The sequence below is a fragment of the Motacilla alba genome, chromosome 3, assembly GCF_015832195.1.
Source record: "Motacilla alba alba isolate MOTALB_02 chromosome 3, Motacilla_alba_V1.0_pri, whole genome shotgun sequence".
NCBI lineage: Eukaryota > Metazoa > Chordata > Aves > Passeriformes > Motacillidae > Motacilla > Motacilla alba.
In genome coordinates, this window is record NC_052018.1 from 17629438 (window position 1) to 17635437 (window position 6000).

The window sequence follows — 6000 nt, forward strand, 5'->3', positions numbered from 1 at the left end:
ACACTTGCCCCACATGCTGAGTACATGCCCAAACCCTTCATTCAGGTACAAACAGTCCAGTATATGCCTCACCTTACAGAGTTAATTCACAAGAAAGAATCCTATTCCTTGAGAATATGATTAACAGAGGTCTGTTCTGCAATACCTTGCATCTCCTTTCTCCTTCACTTCCCAAGCTTCAAGAGAACAAGTGGGTAGTTAACTAGCTACACACAAGTTCAGAGTGCTCTCCAAGCTCTTTATTTGGCAATTTACAGATAAACAAAATGAAGCAGGAAAGGAAGGTCTGAACTAGTGCTAAGATAATTTATCTAAGGCTACACTATGAGCCTGGCAGGACAGGAATAGCCCTGGAATTCTCCCCATTAAAGTCCTGTGGACTCTTCACTGCGGTCCTGAGACTAAATGAATAAGTATGCTGAGGAGGCACGTTTGAAAAGACAGCTAATACCATTCAATTGCTCCCATCTGGGGACAGGGTAAAGATCAAAACTGGACCCAGCCCAAGGAGAGAGATATGTGAAAAGGAAGCATGGGGTTTTTTTATATGTGAACAGTTTTCTCTTGAAATAGATAATTATTTGGGAGAACCATCTACTTCTATTCTACAGCAGGAAAAAAAATACTGTCACGTTGTTCCATTTCTGTGTTATTCTGGTAATGAATTTTAGTGACTGTATGCATTTCTGATTATTCACAAGTGCTTCACAGAGAGATTGAATTTACATTTTATCTAGACACTAGTCTTACCCAGAGAGATCTTTTTCATTTCAATGCTAGTTTGAAAATCCATTATTTGGTGTTCATTGTATGCAGGTTTTTATTTCCAGCAAGATTGCTGTGGCAGAAAAAATACAGACAAACTCAATGTCAAACTTACCTAAGTGTGAGTTTTCTTGCAATATAGAAAAACCCTTTCTATATGTTTCCCTGAGCACAAACTTGGAAAATGTGGGCCTGATTCTTGTTTCCTTTTGGAAGACAGTTTGGCATCCTCACCTCCCACTTGGAATCTGTCTCTCTCCCACCTGGGCCCTTCTGGCTTTCAGAGTGGCAAATATTGTTTCCCTCAATAAACAAAATAATTTTGTATTTAGATCTAGGTTTCTGGATCAACTGGAAGTGCTGGCCCTGAAGCTCCAACCAGTGTAATCTCAGTGATAGGAGCTGTTTTACCAACATTCATCTTTATTGGTTTCTTCAACCAATGCTCAAGAGTTAAAGTTATTTCTAATAACTTTTCTTCCTGAAAAAAATTTAGCGTTAGTCAGTTCTGGTGGCCATGAGGGAAACCCAGTTCTGACTACTCTCTTAAGCCATCAAGTCCAAGTCAGGTAATCACCATTCCACTGTTTCTCTCAGGAACCCAAAATATTTATCCATGACCTCGTGCCTCTGACTGACACTCTGCCTAGCACAGGGATTCTTTGGTCCAGATCCAGGGTCCTTTGTTGTTCCCAAAGTGACAGTACTTGTAGTCACTGTGAATTTTGAAAAACTACCCAGACAAAACTGGAATTGCTGGTTGAAATACTGCTCATGAAGAGTGCTATAAAAACTTCTGATTTAGAAATGTTGCATGAGAGCATAGATATTTCAATTTGAAAGAAAGTAATATAACTTTCTGTCAACTGTTCTATTTGAAACAAACTTTTAAATTAAATGAACAAGAAATGTGAATTTTAAGTTTATTGAGATTTTCTCATCTGTAACAGTAATTTCTCACTGCTGTTGAAAGCAATGCATTTTCAGTAACAGTATGATTTTGGCAAAATCACTATTTCTGAATTTTGCTTCGAGCAGAAATTGTCGATCATTTATATGGCACAGCAATATTAATTGGTGGTCAATTCTACAATTATCTAAATAATTTTGGAGACCGTCTTGTGTTGCTATTACACATTTTAGTGGTGAGCTGAGGAGGAATGAGAAGGGAATCAGGAGCTGATGCAATTGGGAAAGGGAGAAAAGGTGCAACATGGAAAGAAGGAGGAAAATGCAGAGGTCAAAATGTGCAAAAATAGGAGTTAAGTGCCATAGTCCACTGAAAAATACTAAAATTTTATAACAAGGCACTGAGCAGGTAAATCACATTGTTAACAGTTACTGTATATATATTGTTCTCTCTAATCATTGTGCCAGTTTTCCTGCTAACATTGGCAAGATGACCTCTGTAGACTTGAGGGAAAGTAAGAAGCACAAGAGAGCTGGACCATGCTTGGAATTCCCAGGGGAGTGCAGTCCTTTCTTCACGCTGGGGTTTGACACTTAAAGGCTGGAAAGCAGAGGAGGGAAAATACCTGAGGCACAGCAATAGATGTGAGTTGCTACAAGCTGGGCCATCTTACCTCTCCTCTTTGTACAAAAGGTTTCTTAACAGTAATGCAGAAAGCTTGTTCAAAATGTGTAAAACCCATAGAGGGTCTGAGCTGCAGTTACTTGGTCCCTTTGGAAGGCATAGGCATTATGCAGTGCTTCACAGCATTTCACTGCAATCTTCAGATTCATCTGGTAGTGAAATGCTTAAGGAAATAGCTGCAAGAAAATGAGGTCTTAGGGTAGCTCCAATGTCACCCGCAGGTGCAGGATAAGGTCAGCAGTTGCTCTTCTCTTTTAAGTGAAGATATTCTGCTGCTCAAATGTGAAGTTAAATTGTGAATGCTTCAACACAGGTCATAATTACCTATATTTACAAAAAGATAATGCACTGTTTTGAAATACATTTCTTCCAGCTTGCTGTTTTTCCACCCACTGTCAAAAAAAAAAAAAAAAAAAGGTCCCTTTTATACTTCCTTCTGCTTTTCCTGGTTGTGGGCATTTGCTGACAAGGCAATGATATCTATCACTCTTGCTTTCCAGAAATGCCCCCCTGCCCCCACTTCTCTTTGCTTTTGACAACAGCAGCACAGAAGAGTGCAGCCTTAAAACAAAATTTTCTACAGTGTGTCATGTTACTGCTGAAATTTAATGATATTCAGGCCTAGGAGAAAAGAGCAGCTGCCCTCCAGGTGGTGTTCCATAAATGCTCCCCAGAACCCAGCAGGAAGCTGTATAAGTTCAATTCAGTGAAGCAAATTCAATCATTTGCCCCTTTGTAAATGGAGCATAAGCAGAAAAAAAAATTATTTGAAGGATCCTAATGCAACAACTACATGTACCTAAAAACTTAGAAACACACATTTTTTGCTTGCATTATTGTATCTTATATAAGCTTAATAGGAACTTACCTATCCAGCAACAATTTCCCTTTGCAGCACTGCAGAAAGGACAAAAGGAATTCCCATAAATATTCAATACTTGTTTTATTCACAATTCAAAAATTAGTGGTGATTAATTGCTCTAAGTTTAAGGAGTTGTCTTCATAATGCTGTTTTTACAAACATTGTACAGCTTTCCCAAGGAATTATCTTTTTGTGGCAAACCTAATTAGCGGAGCATCATTTGATTAAGTATGAAGACTGTTGTGGATTTGCAGTTCAGGTTATTATTATTTCATTATAGATTGTACCTACAAATTAGAACTACAGGAGTAAATTTTTGAAGCCACGTCTCCTTTCAATACTAATTGTGTTAGCGCTTAGTATTCGCAATTATCCATCACAGCCACCATGCCAATTTACAGCTGGCTTTATTAATACAATATTCAAAATTACGTGCAACCATCCTGTTACGGCAGTCTGCCAGGTCTATTTTCTAGATGTAAATAAATGACAATATTTTTACCCTAAAATATTTTTCTATGTTTGAAATTCACCTTGTAAACAACTTGAAAGTGAATGTTTTTCCTCTAACTTGCTGAACGTTTGGCCTGATCTGCTTTTTATCTGAAATAGGTAGGAAATCATTTAGAAAGTGATAAAAGACATTTTCTGTCCTCATGCAACTGAATAACTAAAACTAATAAAGAGCTTGGATTTGAAAATAGTATTTTGACAAATGATTAATACATTATCTCTTCTGGCACTTTGAGGGAAAAATTACAGAGCTAAAACTGTGCTGAAAACCTTTGAATTTCCCAGTGCATTTTCTGCTGATAATGTTTTAGAAGGGCTTTCATATTCTCTGAATGTATATATAGAGAGGAAGCAGCTGGATTCACCTGATATCAAACTAATGATCCACTTTGGATGAGTGCTTTTAGAAAGGAAGAAGGTCTGGTTGCATCTCATGAAAGGCTGTTCAAGGTCTCAAAATCTGGTTTTAGTGTTTCTGAGTGGCACTGCATTAAGATGGCAAACCACAAAATCTCTAGTCCAGTTCTTGAAACTGTGTTTTCTTTATGGACTATTATGCTGTCACAACTCTACTTTTATAAGGTGCCTAAGTACAAATTTATACAACCATAAAATTTCTAAAGAAGCCATAAATGTCTAAGGGATAAATACGATTGTTATCACAGAGGTATGCATACTAGAGTATGTATTTCACAGTATATGCTCACTTGCCTTTACCAAATCAATAGTCATCTATTTTCACACCCTTTTTCTAATGCAGCACTCTTTTGCAATAACAATTACTCTGCCAGCCAAGCGACCAAATCCAGGCTATCACAGGCTACATGCAGATTGCCAAATCACTTGGAGCTCCAGGTCTCTTTCAGGCTTTTCCAGCATCCCCAGAGACACCAACCTAACAAAGCCAGGAGGATGAGCTGTTTGGTTCAGACTGAGCTTCCCATTATCACCATCTCAAGCCAAGCCTTCTCAATCCACATTCCCATTTGGCATGAGTCACAGGATGGTACAAGATGATGGCATCGTCTGGCACTCCTGCATTAACTCTTTTGCAGTACTGCAGTAATGTTCATCTGTGGTTGTAGTAACCTTGCTCCACTTAATGGAGAGAGAGTTATGACCATTAATCTGAATTTCCTTATCTTCTTTTTTCCCTTCAACTTGTTTTCTGTTTGAATGTGGAGTACATATGTGGTTTTTTTTTAGGAATTCTCTGTCGCAAAGCACACAGAAATTGCCAAATAATGAGAATGTTATCCAGCCTGATATTGCTTCTGTAGCTGCTGGATTTTAGGGTTTCCTGTACCTCTGCTGTCAGGAAAGAGCCCTGTTTCTCAAAAGAATATTTCTGATGCTGTCATAGAAATCACAAGTTTTGTAAATTAAACAGAAAATATTTCTTCAATTAGCTGAGAGCACTAAGAACAACTGTTTGAGCATTAAAGCTATGAACTAATAACTTTGATACAAAATTCATGATCATTGGTCCAAATACTCTTCTCTTGCAAGTTGTCTTCTTAGAAGATGAAGAGCACTTACAAGGAGCAGGAATAAATATTTGATAGGATCTGTACCTTTTTGCTGATGAAATTGAAGCTATCAAAACCCCTGGCAAAAAACCCAACAAAACTTCAGTTTATGATCTCTTCCCCTAAATTTTCCATCTTTGTTGCATAAAATACATGGAGATATGCCCAGTTTGAGTCTTCTCCTAGTAGGAAGTGGAAGAAGACAGAATTGTTTAATGTAATTAGCAATGTAGTCTGAATACAAGGATGTGAGCTGTGGCTGTGTCTGTGGAGCTGTATTAATTTCTGCAGAACTGTTCCTAATTTAAAACATTCTCAGGATAATAGAGTGATTTGACTGTTTTGAGGATATTTTTTGTGTGTTATCTGGGAAAGCATATGCTTGAAACAGGGATAGACCCTGCCAGAGGCATTGGAAAGTAGCTGTCTTTTGGAAGTGTCTTTCAGTGTTTTAAAACTCTGAAAACTAAGCATGAAAAGTGGAATTGTCAAGCAATATTATATTCTGAAACAAATATTGGATAAATGTTAGGTTTTGAGGAATATGTGTTTGAGCCAGCAAACATTTCACTTATCTGCAATTTTTTTTTTTTTGCTTATATGGCATTCCTGACTGATTTGCATACTGCTCAGTCACTGGGATAGGTGGGTGTTCATTTTTTGTACTCCTTGACTGTGTGACTAAAGCTGTAGTTGTACATCTGTGGGTACAAAACACAGGGGTTTTCTGTGTTTTG